This window comes from Malus sylvestris, chromosome 17 (genome assembly GCF_916048215.2).
Source record: "Malus sylvestris chromosome 17, drMalSylv7.2, whole genome shotgun sequence".
Taxonomy (NCBI): domain Eukaryota; kingdom Viridiplantae; phylum Streptophyta; class Magnoliopsida; order Rosales; family Rosaceae; genus Malus; species Malus sylvestris.
The window spans coordinates 13,258,807-13,273,208 of NC_062276.1; the positions used below are offsets into that span (position 1 = coordinate 13,258,807).

Sequence of the window (14,402 nt, forward strand, 5' to 3'; positions counted from 1 at the left end):
GTTAGAATACAGTAGAAGTTAGGTAATTTTATACCCGTTAAATTAATAATTTCGGTTAATAATTTTTATGTTCGGTTTCGATTTGGGAATAAAGAGTAAAATTAATAATTTGTCAAATTTGTCAAATTTGTAAGATAATACATACAAGAATTTATATAGGTCTCACATAATGTGACGACTCGTCCCTAATTTTTCTATTCCTGAGTATGTAAGTTGACATTTATGCCTTTGTTGGCAAAGTGACGTGGACGTACTTATTTGGCTTTTAATTATTTTTCTCGTTATCGTAATTAAATAGTAGTTGTTGTTTCAAGCACGTAAGTGCGAGTTAGACCCAAAACGGACTTGTAACAAAAAAGTTACATTTATTTAAAGTGCGTTAACAATGGGTAGAATTGTACATGCGTGTGCAAATTATCCAATGTTGGAAACATTGTTTTAGATAGGGTGAGTCAGATTTTATAGATTTCTTGTAGTTTTATATTGCATGAAATATGATCCCTTCCCTCTTTAAAATTGGACCCGTGACCTGTTTTCACCCACCAATCAATCACTCTCCTCAATTCTCTCACCAAATTAGATTTTTTTTTCTTCTCCTTAACCAATCAGAAAGCTCTCTCTCTCTCTCTCTCTCTCTCTCTCTCTCTCTCTCTCTCTCATCTTCTCCTTCCCTCTCTATCCCTAGACCCTCTCCTCTCAGCAACACACATACACCACCACCAAACTTCACAGATTGAGCTTTGCAACCACCACCATCGTGTTCCTCTCGTTCCCACGAACACATCCCTATCAACCGATCACAAAATGGACGAGTTTTGAGTGTTCAACTTGGAAGCTCTGACTCAGAGGTGATTTTCTCCACGATTTTCCATTCGAGTTGCACATTTTTAGAAGGTTTGGAAGCATCTAGGCGACTCCCCGAGGCCACTAGCCTAGTTTTGAAGTGGAGCCGACGAGGAAAACCACGGGTTTCAGACAACAAAAGTAAGGCCGAGAGTCTATAGTCCATTTTGATCCATTTCCCATCCATTTTTGGACTTTTGGAAGGTACAAACTTATTCTCCTCTTCCTGAGCTTCATTTCCATATAAAGTTTGTCAAAAATGGTTGAAAAATGAAGAAGATATGAAGGTTTGAAATTTTCTTCATTTATTCAGAATCCAGCCAAATTCTTCAGTTTCCAACGAACCAGACCGTGGTAGCGGCGGCGGCGGCGGCGGCGGACGGCAGTGATAGCGGCGGAGGTCCACCGAAGAAGAAGACAGAATATTCCATCAAACTTAACGGAATATTCTGACGCCGTTAAAGGTAACTAACATTGTTAGGGTTAACGAAATATTTCGTCAGATCTGATAAAATATTCTTCAGTCAGTCAGTCAAACGTGTGTCAAGTGCGTGGCCTACGCATGTGGCCGTGACCTGACGATGCGTCCGGCCACCGGTTGGTGAGTGGTCGACGTGTACGGGTCTGCGTCATCCAGGAGAATGTTTTCGTATATTTAAACCCTCCAGTTGAGCAAACTATGGGGTTTTTTCCTAGCCTTTTTGTTTATATCCTTATTAATTAATTAGTTTAGTTATTTCCCACATAGGTGAGACTTATCTCGAGGATGTACGAGGACAAGTGAGGCTAGGAGGCTATGATCCATCGACGTATCAGTGAGTGGGAATTTGTTTTCATATATATGATATATAAAGTTTTATAGTTTCCACAAATGCTTTTGAATTGATTTATGCCTATTATGCCATGATTAAATAATGTTATAAGAAATGTTGTATTGTTGTGAAATGCTAAAATAATACTACGGGATGCGCAGGTAAGTTTATTATGTTGACTAGAATTATTGAATCATTATGGCATGCTTATATTTATGTAGTCTACTCATCATTGCTGCACCCTGTGTTAGTACTCGCCCAGGGCCGGTCTTTCACGTGTATGTTCACATCTGCACCGCACGCTCACCTTGGATCCAAGTAGGTGCCAGTTATGTTGTACAAGTTGCAATAGGCAACTCCAACATCTTGTCGTACAGGTTGCAATAGGCAACTCCGGCTCGTATGTGATTGCAAATAGTGCCAATTTTCACGTGATTGTAGCACTAGAGCGTATATTATGATTACACCCAGTCTTGTCGTACAAGTTGCATTAGGCAACTCCGACTTGTGTGCTAGTGATGCGTAAATTAGAGCAACCTAAAATAGATTAATTGTAATCACGTTTATCCGTAAGTGCACGGTTCGTAGATGGTATAGAAGTGCAAGTACGGAGGTGAATCCCACAAGGAATGGTGATTTAATTAGATAACTAACCACTTAACGCACAAATGAAATTGAAAATATTATTGAGCAAGAAAGTTAAAGGAAATATTGGTTGTGAAGATTAATACTAAAAGATAAAATTGCTAAAAGTTTAAGAAAATAAATAAACCAATAACAATAAAACTTAAGAACAAACACGACGTTAAGGGCTAAGGCATCCAATTTCACCAATAACAATCCTATTCCGATTCTTAGCTATCAACTATCCAATTAACAACTCCTATGTTGATGATTAAGTTTCCCAACTCTATAATCCGATCATGATGTATGCATCAAATTATATTCTTCTAAGAAGCAACCTAGCATGGTGTATGCCTAGATTTCACACCTTGAAGTTCTCTAAGTACAATGGAAACTTTTAACAACCACACAAAACCTAGAACATGGTGTATGCTTCTAGTAAATTGTGATCTCAAATTCATGATTCGATCAAGAACATAACATGGGTGTATGCCTATGAACCTGCAAAAAACACTTATTAATTCATATAATCATCAAGAACGAAAAAACAAGCGAATTAAGCCCAAAATTTGAGATTCAACATAACAAATATTGTCTTGGATAATCAAATAGCTAAAAACACAAAATATTTTTGTATGGCTACATTGTAGCCTTAGCAAAAGAATTTAGAAACACATAGTCATGGAAAACATAATTAAAGATAAGAAAAGCATGAGAAACCCTTGAATCGAAGGAGATTTTTGCGCTCCACAAGCTCCTAAACTCTTGCGTGCCTTCCTCCCCTTCTTCAGCGTTTTTTTTTCTTTTCTGCCGCCGTTAAAGTCTCCAGCCGTTTTCCCTTTTATTCCCTTTTATTCCCAGCCACTGCTGCTTGGAACCAAACCGACCAATCCCCGCAATTATTTTTATATGTTTATTTTTTTGCTTTTCATCTCCACCCTCCACTTGTATTTTGATGAAGATTAAGTGCATTATTGGGTCTAAAAGGGAAGCTAATATTTTTCTATCACATTGGTTAGACTAATTTACTTGTTGGGCTTTTAATCTCTAACTCAAGTGAACTGCGCAAATTTTAGCCCAAATCACTTGAAATGCAAAGTTAACCGAACCTGGAAATCCGAACAGCAGTCACTAAGATGATCATAATTCACTAAGATGATCATAATTCACTGCAGGAACATCGGATTGACATGATTCTAACTCCATTTGAAAGAAGACTTCCATATCTTTTGATTCATATAGGTATGCAATGAGACTCCTCAGGATGAATACATGGCAGCCCATCAAAATCGCTGGACAGAAACTCTCATATCCCAGATTTGTCACCTCCATGTTTTAGGCATCGCATTGATATCATGTGATCTTCCTTTGAATGTTTACGGACCGTTTTTAGGCTCTCAAAACTTCTCTTATTTGCCTCAAAATCCCTTTCTTTGCAATTAATCCTACAAAATAAGAGAACAACAAGTAAACTACTAATAAGGGATGAAAACTATACATAATCCAAGTACTAAGGTAATAAAAACTTGTATAAATATTAGTTTATCAGCTAACATAGATTGATGAGCATCAGTTCAGTCATATAGGTTGCATTAGGCGACTTCGACTTGTGTGCTAGCATAGATCGATGAGTATCTGATTTTATTATGCTACTGTTGAGATATTGTGATTGACATATTTTTAGAATTATTGTTGATTTGCATTTGATTTCATACTTATACGTAGTATGATAATCTGGAAACTATACATGTTTTACAGCGAGAGGTTAGTATGTTTGGAAAATAACTGTGTTTTATAAACCTTTGTTTTTGCCCACTCACCCTTCTGTTTTTCGCCTCTCCAGGTCCTAAATAGCTGAATTACTCTGTGGCGTACTAGGATTAGCAGGCGATTATGACATACCCATAATAAATGTAGGAATTATCTCCGGTTGTGTATTAAGTACTAACTAGTTTTGACTGCGCACTCACTTTATTAGTTTAAATAAGTTCTAGCTTAGGTTTTAATTTATTCACATTTTTACATCAATTACTTTTTTGGTTACGTCACCTTCAGGTGATGGCTAGCATGCCTCGACTCCGGTCGGGGTGTGTCAGTTTGGTATCAGAGCATATTTTTGGTAGTCCTGCATTCTTCGTATGTGCTATAGGTTCTAATCATTTTTTATCTCTTATGTCAAAATCATGCCACCTTGTAGAGCGTCACCTGTCCCTTCTAAGACTAATTTTCTCAATTTTGGGCAACTCGTGAGGCTATCGCCAACGCCATTCAGTCCACACTTCGTCCTCCCTAGAGGACCGCCTTAGAGATTGTATCCCATCTTCAGATAAATAATTTCTTTGGCAATGAAGGACTTGAGAAATCTGAGGTTTGGATCGACCATGTTGAGAAGACTTTTTGAGTTATGCAGTGACAAGGGAATTTTCCAGAGGAGAGATTTATTGAGATAACGACTTGGTTTTTCCGTCTGGGAGATAGATCATGGTGGGCTCAGGAGTCACGCTCGTTGTCTGCTCAAGATGCCACGAATTGGGATGTTTTCAGATGCCTATTTGAGGCTAGATTCACACCTACGGAGTACAAGGATTGAAAGAAAGAAGAATTCATAGAGCTGGAGCAAGGTAAAATGTCAGTCACAGTAACATCGAAAGTTCACTAACTCATCTTGTTATTGTCCTGAGATCGCTGAGAATCCTAAAGAGATGCTCCGTTATTTTAAGAAGGGGACTAGTAAGCGACTGCGTTATTTGGCAACTTCTACTCCCTGCTCTACCTACCAAGAATTCTTTGAGGTTCTGCTTCGTGTTGAAGATTCCGAGAATGCTTTTGATGATGACGAATAATAATGCTCATATGAATAATAACATAGGGCAGTCATCTTTTGGCACTTGAAAGATTCATAATTTCAAGAGAAGTGGTAATAGTTCTAGATCATTAAGCGGTGGTTCAAGTTCCAATACAATGCGAAGGGGCGGTAAGTCCACAAGCAGTTCCACTTTCAGAATAAGAGGAACCCTAGAAATTTTGACGCTCCGCTATGTCGTAGATGCAATAACCGTCATTTTGGTGAGTGTAAAGAGGAAATAATGAGTGCTATACTTGTGTTCAGATGGGGCACATAGCTAATCAATGCCCTCAAAATCAGAAACTTCATCCTCCTACTCTACCACCTGCAGTTCCTCTCCAGGAGATTTAGGGTAATATACCCCAATACCAGGGAGGAGTATATCAGTACCCACCTGAGGTTTCCTATTACCAGGGAAACTATCCACAGTACTAAGGGTTATACGCCGTATCAGGGAGGCGGAGCGCAATGGTACGCTGGAGGACAGTCCTAGAATCTTGATGGAGCCTCTAGCAGTGGCAGTTCGACCAAGCAAACTAATCAAACCAACCAGGGTCGAGGCAATCATAGATGCGGCAACCAGGGAAACAGGGGTCATGAAGGCCAATAACAAGCATATGGTTGTGTCAATCACATTACCTTGCAGGATGCTCAGGGTAACCCTGACTTGATTATAGGTACGTTGAATGTTCTTGGCCATTTTGCTAGAATCTTAATTGACTCGGGTGCTACATATTCTGTCATTTCCTATACATTTGCTTAAAAGATTCAACCTCACCCCACTCCCCTCAGTTATGAGTCGGAGTTCTCGATGCTTAGAGGTGAAGTTTGTTATGTTAGTTAGGAGTATCGAGGATGTCCCATTCTTATCGAGGATGTCATAATGCCAGCTAATTTTGTTCCCTTGAGCATCGTTGATTTCGATGTTATCTTGGGCATGGATTTGTTGGATTACAATCGTGCCATGTTGAATTGTCACCAAAAGATTGTTACCTTCCATCGACCGGGCATGCCTATGGTAACTTTTATCGATGAATGTGGCGGTCTGAAACATAGAGTTATCTTTGCCATGAAGGTGAAGCAGATGTTAAGGAAGGGTTGTCAAGGCTACTTGGCTCATGTAATGGTAACTGAAGATACTTTTGCTCATGTGGAAAACGTTCGGGTAGTCAGACACTTTCACGATGATTTTCCCTGCGATTTACTTAGCCTACCACGGGATTGTAAGGTAGAGTTTACTATCGACCTAATCCCAGGTACCGGCCCTATTTCTTTAACTCCTTATCGTATAGTTCCTGTGGAGTTGAGGGAATTAAAAACCCAGTTGTAAGAACTTGTTGATAAGGGTTTTATTCAGCCAAGCAGTTCCTCTTGGGGAGCTCCAGTCTTGTTTGTAAGGAAGAAAGATAGGACGTTGATGCTATGTATTGATTACAAACAGTTGAATCAGGTGATGATTAAAAACCATTATTCGTTGCCTCATATCGATGATCTTTTTTGTCAGCTTCGTGGTGCTTGTGTTTTCTCAAAAATCGATCTAAGGTCTGGCTATTATCAATTGAAGATCAGAAGTGATGATGTTCCAAAAACAGCCTTATGAACTCGATATGGTCATTATGAGTTTCTCATGATGCCATTCGGGTTGACTAATGCTTCAACAGCTTTTATGGACCTGATGAATCGGGTATTTCATCCATACTTCGACAAGTTCATAATTGTTTTCATCGATGACATTCTGGTGTATTCTAAGAGCGAGGCTGACCATGCTAGACATTTACATTTGGTTTTGAAGAAGCTAAGGGAGAATTAACTATATGCCAAATTTAGTAAGTGCCAGTTATGGCTGGATCATGTGTTTTTCTTGGGACATGTGATATTAGTTCAGGGTGTTCTCATGGATCCCCAGAAAGTAACAGTAGTGGAAAACTAGGAGCAACCTTAGACTGTCACTGAAGTACAGAGTTTTCTTGGTCTTGTTGGCTACTGTCGACGGTTTGTGAAAGAATTCTTAGTCATAGCCCTGCCTCTAACAAGGTTACCCAGGAAAAAAGTTAATTTTGAATGGAGTGATGTCTATGAACGGAGTTTTCAATAATTGAAGTACTGTCTCACTTGTGCACCTATTTTCACACTTCTCGATGATAGTGGGAATTTCGAGATCTATAATGACGCTTCTTTGAATGGTCTGGGTTGTGTGTTGATGCAGCATGGAAAGGTGATTGTGTATGCTTCACGATAATTAAAACCCCATGAGATGAATTATCCTACTCATGATCTTGAATTGGCAGCTATTATTTTCGCTTTGAAAATTTGGTGACACTATATTTATGGGGAAACGTGTCGAATCTTCACTGACCACAAAAGCCTCAAGTATATCTTTACTCAGAAAGAACTTAATCTTTGGTAGCGTAGATGGATGGAATTGATCAGCGATTATGAATGCACTATCGAGTATCACCATGGTCATGCAAATACTGTAGCAGATGCTCTTAGTAGGAAATCTTATGGTCGACTCAATGCTTTTTATACATGTCATGTTCCTCTTCTAACCAACCTAAGATCTACTGGAACCACTTTGGGAGTAGGTCACCATGGAGCTCTACTTGCCAACTTTCAAGTTAGACCAGTTTTATTGGATCCTGTTCTCGAGGCTCAGACGAATGACTCCGAATCCCAGGAGTTAAAGCAAGTGATGTTAAACCACAATAGAGGAGATCTAAGGATTCGAAGACTTGATGGTATGCTCCTGCAAGGCGATCAAATGTATGTATCGAAGATGGAAGAACTGAAGAAAGAAATACTCGATAAGACGCATATCTCAGCTTATACGATGCATCCCGGGACTACTAAAATGTATCATACTATTCGACCTTTTTACTACGGGCCGAGAATGAAAAGAGAATTTACGGAGTACGTGAGTCGTTGTCCGATCTTTCAACAGGTTAAGGCAGAAAGAAAGAAACCATTCGGGTTGCTACAACCACTTCCGATACCCCAGTGGAAATGAGAAGATATCGCAATGGATTTTGTGTACAAGCTACCTCGTACATGAAATGGCTATGATGGTATCTGGGTGATTGTTGATCAACTTATCAAGTCAGCATACTTCCTACTTGTTCATGAGAACTACCCATTGAGACGGTTGGCCGGACTTTTCGTCTCTGAAATTGTCAAGTATCATGGTGTTCCAATTAGTATTATTTTTTATCGGGACCGATGGGTAGTCAGAGAGAACTATTTAGACGTTAGAAGACATGCTGAAATCTTAAGTCCTGCAGTTTAGAGATGCAAGTCAGAGTGCTTACCTCTGATAGAATTCGCCTACAAGAACAACTTTCACTCCAGCATTAGTATGTCACCATTTGAGGCGCTTTATGGGAAACCATGTCGTACACTGTTGTGTTGGTCCGAAGTCGGTGAAAGAGTTTTGGTGGGCCCTAAAATCATAAATGAGATGACACAGAACATCCAAGTGAAAAAGGGTAACCTGAAGGCAGCCCAGGATCGACAAAAGAGTATAGCTGATAGACATTCGACAAACAGAGTATATAAGGTTGAAGATTGATTATTCTTAAAGTTGTCACCCTGGAAAGGCATTGTACGTTTTGGGAAGAAATTAAAGCTAAGCCTTCATTACATCAGGCAATACCATATTATTGAGCGAATTGGTGAAGTTGCTTACTGACTGGATCTACCTCCAGAGTTTTCGAGAGTGCATAATGTGTTCCACGTGTCCATGCTACGAAGATATGTCTCTGATCTGTCACATGTGATTCCTTCTTAGCAGTTAGAGATTAATCTAGATTTGACTTATGATGAGGTTTCAGTGATGATTCATGACTAGAAAGACAAAGTTCTCAAGAACAAGACCGTTCGCTAGGTGAAAGTCTTATGGAGAAGTCACTTTGTTGAGGAAGCTACATGGGAGACAGATGAGTGTATGCGAGATCTTTATCCATGCCTGTTCTTTAATTATGATTTTCAGTAGTATTGAAATTTTGGGGATGAAATATTCTTAAAAGGGTAGGTTGTGACGACCCGTCCTTAATTTTTATGTAATTCTATCCCCGAGTGTGTAAGTTGACATTTATGCCCTTGTTGGCAAAGTGACATGGACGTACTTATTTGATTTTTCTCATTATTGTAATTAAATAGTACTCGGTGTTACGAATGAGTGGGCGCAAGTTAGACCTGAAACGGACTTGTAACGAAAAAGTTAAGTTTATTTAAAGTGCCATAACAATGGGTAGAATTGTACATGCATGTGCAAATTATCTAGTGTTGGAAACATTGTTTTAGATGGGGTGAGTCAGATTTTATAGATTGCTTATAGTTTTTTATTGCATGAAATCTGATCATTTCCCTCTTTAAAATTGGACCCGTGACCTGTTTTCACCCACCAATTAGTCACTCTCCTCAATTCTCTCACCCAATCAGATTTTTTCTTCTCCTCAACCAATCAGAAAGCTTTATCTTTCTCTCTCCCTCTCTCTCTCTTTCTTTCTCTCTCTCTCTCTCTCTCTCTCTCTTTTTTATCTTCTCATCCTCTCTATCCCGACCCTCTCCTCTCTGCAGCACACATACACCACCACCAAACTTCACAAATTGAGCTTGCAACCACCACCATCATGTTCCTCTCGTTCCCACAAACACATCTGTACCAACTGATCAGGAAATGGACGAGTTTTGAGTGTTCAACTAGGAACAACTCGGAAGCTCTGACTCGAGGGTGATTTTCTCCACAATTTTCCGTTCGAGTTGCACATTTTTAAAAGGTTTGGAAGCATCTAGGTGACTCCTCGAGGCCACTAGCCTAGTTTTGAAGTGGAGCCAACGAGGAAATCATGGGTTTGAGACAACAAAAGTGGCCAAGAGTCTCGAGCCTATTTTGATCCATTTCTAATCCATTTTTGGACTTTTGGAAGGTACAAGCTTATTCTCCTCTTCCCGAGCTTCATTTCCATATAAAGTTTATCAAAGATGGTTGAGAAATGACAAAGATATGAAGGTTTGAAATTTCTCCAGAATCCAGCCAAATTCTCCAGTTTCTGACGAACTAGATGGCGCCGCCGATGCCGGCAGCGGAGGTCTATCAGAAAAGAAGATAGAATATTATGTTAGACTTAACGAAATATTCTGACGTCGTTAAAGGTAACTGACGCCTTTAGGGTTAACGGAATATGCCGTCAAATCTGACAAAATATTCCTATGCCAGTCTGTCAAACATGTCAGGCAAGTGGCCTACGCGTGTGGCCATGACCTGGCGACGCGTTGGGCCACCAGCCAACGAGTGGTCAACGTGTACGGGTCCTCATCGTCGAGTAGAATGTTTTCGTATATTTAAACCCTCCATTTGAGCAAACTATGAAGGCATTTTCCTAGCCTTTTTGTTTATGCCCTTATTAATTAATTAGTTTAGTTATTTCCCACATAGGTGAGACTTATCCCAAGGACGTATGAGGACAAGTGAGGCTATGAGGCTACGATCCATCGACGTATCAGTGAATGGGCATTTGTTTTCATATATGTGATATATAAAGTTTTATAGTTTCCACAAATGCTTTTGAATTGATTTATGCCTATTATGCCATGATTAAATAATGTTATAAGAAATGTTGTACTGTTGTGAAATGCTAAAATAATACTACAGGATGCGCATGTTAGTTTATAATGTTGACTAGAATTATTGAATCGTTATGGCATGCTTATATTTATGTAGTCTGCTCATCATTACTGCACCCAATGTTAGTGCTCGCCCATCATTGCTACACCCAGTGTTAGTGCTCGCCCAGGGTCAGGTGATAAGCTCATATTTATATATATTTTACATAAAATTCACTTGTCTTTTCTTAGTTAGGTCCTTATATTTTTGAGCTATTTACTATGTTTTTGTGTTTTGTGTGATTTATCAAGCAAAGAAAAGAAAAGTAGCACAAGTGAGATATTAAGTAACAAATCCGTCAAAACTGCCTGTGCAGATTAGCTGACTTTGGAAGCATGTTACGAACAGCTCAGAATTAATGAGAGAATGAGCCTTATATGCTTGAAAAGCTACGGATGTCTATTTTCTGGAACAATTTACGGATTGTTAATATCATTTTTCTAGAAGAAGTTATGGGCATTGTAACACTGAAAGGTTCATAAAAGGGCTAAGCAGATTTGGCTAATAAAATGAGAAAGTAAAGGCACTTGTTTTGTGTTTTGCTTTATCATCAACACTCAGTAGCAAATGGGGTTATGATTACACTCATTTGGCTTTGGAGCAAGTGGAAATGCACAGCTAGAAAGAGAAGGCATGGCACATGCAAAAGAGAAACATGGACAGCTACACACATGCAAACTGCACAGGTTGGAGGGCATACCCACACTCTACATGGACAGCACACACATAACAAGAAAGGCACGGCATGGAGGGCTTGGCATAGGTAGAAAATAGATGGATTGTTGGCTGAAATAATGAAGAACATGTGTGTGCAAATGCAAAGGAAACACACACACATGGGCAAAGGAAAGACACACACATGGGCAGAAAATGGGTTGATTTGTGGCTGAAATGATGAAGAACATGTGTGTAAATGTAAAGGAGAAACATGGCAGAAAATGTGTTTGTTTTGTGGCTGAAATGATGGAGGTCATGTGTGTGCAAATGTAAAGGGAAACATGGACATCACACACCCATACAAACTGCACATGCAAGGAATTGAAGTGGTCCTCTCCTTAGCCTATAAATACATCCACCATTCCCCTTCCTAAGAAGAATCTTGATCCATAAAAAAAGAGCTTCATTCACAAACACAAGTCCCTTGCCGTGAGCTCCATTCCATTTCATCCATACATTCAAACACATCTCCATACACTTCCATTTTCCATGCCATGAGATCCATTCCATCCATACATCCATAAATCCCATGTTTCACAAACACAAATACATTTTCCTTCCCTTGGCCGAGACATTCACCAATCCTAAATACATTCCTAACCTTTTCATATATCCATACACATCCTAGACACTTGTGCCGCAACAAAGAGAAGAAGGATGACCCTTGGACGTGCTTGCCATTCAAGTTGGATTGTTGGAGCATTTTTAGGTGTTTTCATTATTTTATTTTCATGTCTAAATTTGTTTATCTTTGCTTTGTGAATATGAGGAACTAAACCCCCCTTAGCTAGGGGGGAATTCGAAACCATGTTCATGCTTGCAATATGATTTGATTACTTTCAGTTGTGATTCATAAGTTGTGAATTCAATTTACTTATCCATTTGAATTAAAACTGATTTGTGTATGTTGGTTGAGAGTGCACGCTTAATTTTCATGCATAAATCTGATGCTAGGATATAAGGGAGTTTCACCCAATCGTTATGAACTTATATTCACAAGTACTGAAGGTTGCTCGTCACAACTGTGTTAAGTAAATTCTTGGCATAAGTTTCATGCAATTCATAGTTACAAGTGTTTCGTCAATGCTTATGTTTTTCATAGAACTTAATGATTCTTGCTTGTATCTCTATTATGCAATTTATGTACGGAACTTGTGGGGAATGCTTTGGGTTGTTGTATGCAATCATCCAATTCAATGAAATTAGGAAAATCTGAGGGTTAATTAGTGCAATTCACAGTTAATCTGGGGCGTTGAGAATTTGTAGTTTTTTTTGAAAAGCAACTGGAAATCGTTTTGTTTGCAAGTGTGTCATGAGTGGAGAAGAACCTCCTAGCTAGCCTTCCATCCATTCAATTTACTCAAATTCGTGCAGATTTCATTAGTTCTCCAATTTACTTGTTTTGTTTTCAAATTCATCAAAACCAAACCCCCTTTACCTTGTTGAGTCATATTAGTTAGAAACTGATTTAGTTTGTGCTTTTAAGTATTTCGAACCAAGTTGAAACCAAAATTCGTCCAAAAGTGTGTTTAGAGTCTAAATCTGCCCAGTTTGTGTTTTTAGCTTGTTTTGAGTTCTTTGAGTTTGTTTTGAATTCTTTGAGTCTAGTTTAGTGTTTTTAAACTTTGTTTATATATTTTTAAGTCAGTTTAGAGGTTATTAGCAAGCCCTCCTAATCCTTGGTCTAGAACGATCCTTACTTATACTTATACTACAATTGTCAAAAGAGGGTTAAATTTGTATGTTAAGTTAATTTTCGCATCATCAGGGCCAGTTTTTCACGTGTACGTTCACATCCACATCGCACGCTCGCCTTGGATCCAAGTAGGTGCCAGTCATGTTGTACAGGTTGCAATATGCAACTCCGACATCTTGTCGTATAGGTTGCAATAGGCAACTCAGACTCGTATGTGACCGCAAATAGTGCCAGTTTTCATGTGATTGTAGCACTAGAGTGTTTATTATGATTACACCCAGTCTTGTTGTATAGGTTGCATTAGGCAACTCTGACTTGTGTGCTAACATAGATTGATGAGCATCAGTTCAGTCGTACAAGTTGCATTAGGCGACTCCGACTTGTGAGCTAGCATAGATCAATGAGCATTTGATTTTATTATGCTACTGTTGAGATATTGTGATTGGCATATTTTTGGAATTATTGTTGATTTGCATTTGATTTCATACTTATACGTAGTATAATTTTCTGGAAATTATACATGTTTTACAGCGAGGGGTTAGTATGTTCGGAAAATAACTATGTTTTATAAACCTTTGTTTTTGCCCACTCACCCTTCTGTTTTTTGCCCCTCCAGATCCTAGATAGCTAAATTACTCTGTGGCGTACGAGGATTAGCTGGCGATTCTGACATACCCCTAAGAAATGTAGGAACTATTTCCAGTTGTGTATTAAGTACTAACTAGTTTCGATTGCGCACTTACTTTATTAGTTTAAATAAGTCCTAGTTTCAATTTTAATTTATTTGCATTTTTACATCACTTACACTTTTGGTTATGTGACCTTCGGATGACAACTTCGGTCGGGGTGTTTCACTTAATATATAAATTAATAGTTTCTTGATATATGGTGCTTTTACTTGGTTAAATGTTCATTAAAATGGAATAACATAGCATGAGTTTTATTTGGTTAAACAAATACATAGAATTGTTAGCTTGTAAAACGAAAAACTACATAGAATGTACAATATTTTATAAACATGAAATACCTTAATAAAATAATAAGTTACTAATGAATAGATAAACTAATAATTTATTTATAGGGTTTTTTAACTTTAATCCTTCAAGAAGATTGAAATTTAAAATAAACTTGGAGTTAAATTACATATTGATTATAATCCCTTGATGCGTCCTTAATTCAAAATAATTATTGTGCATTTTATTT

At 38.5% G+C, this 14,402-nt stretch overlaps 1 long non-coding RNA gene across 4 annotated transcripts; it reads left to right on the forward strand.

The window, feature by feature from the left end:
* The first annotated feature begins 560 nt into the window (after nucleotides 1–560).
* On the forward strand, nucleotides 561–14,081 carry LOC126609581 (uncharacterized). Of its 4 annotated transcripts, XR_007618203.1 has the most exons (5): nucleotides 561–1,047; nucleotides 1,157–1,307; nucleotides 1,592–1,658; nucleotides 10,844–10,922; nucleotides 11,103–12,408. It is a non-coding gene; the product is annotated as an uncharacterized LOC126609581 (long non-coding RNA). The 4 variants fall into 4 exon arrangements; XR_007618202.1 differs by lacking the exons at nucleotides 10,844–10,922; nucleotides 11,103–12,408 and adding an exon at nucleotides 13,816–14,081; XR_007618201.1 differs by lacking the exon at nucleotides 10,844–10,922.
* Nucleotides 14,082–14,402: the final 321 nt, after the last annotated feature.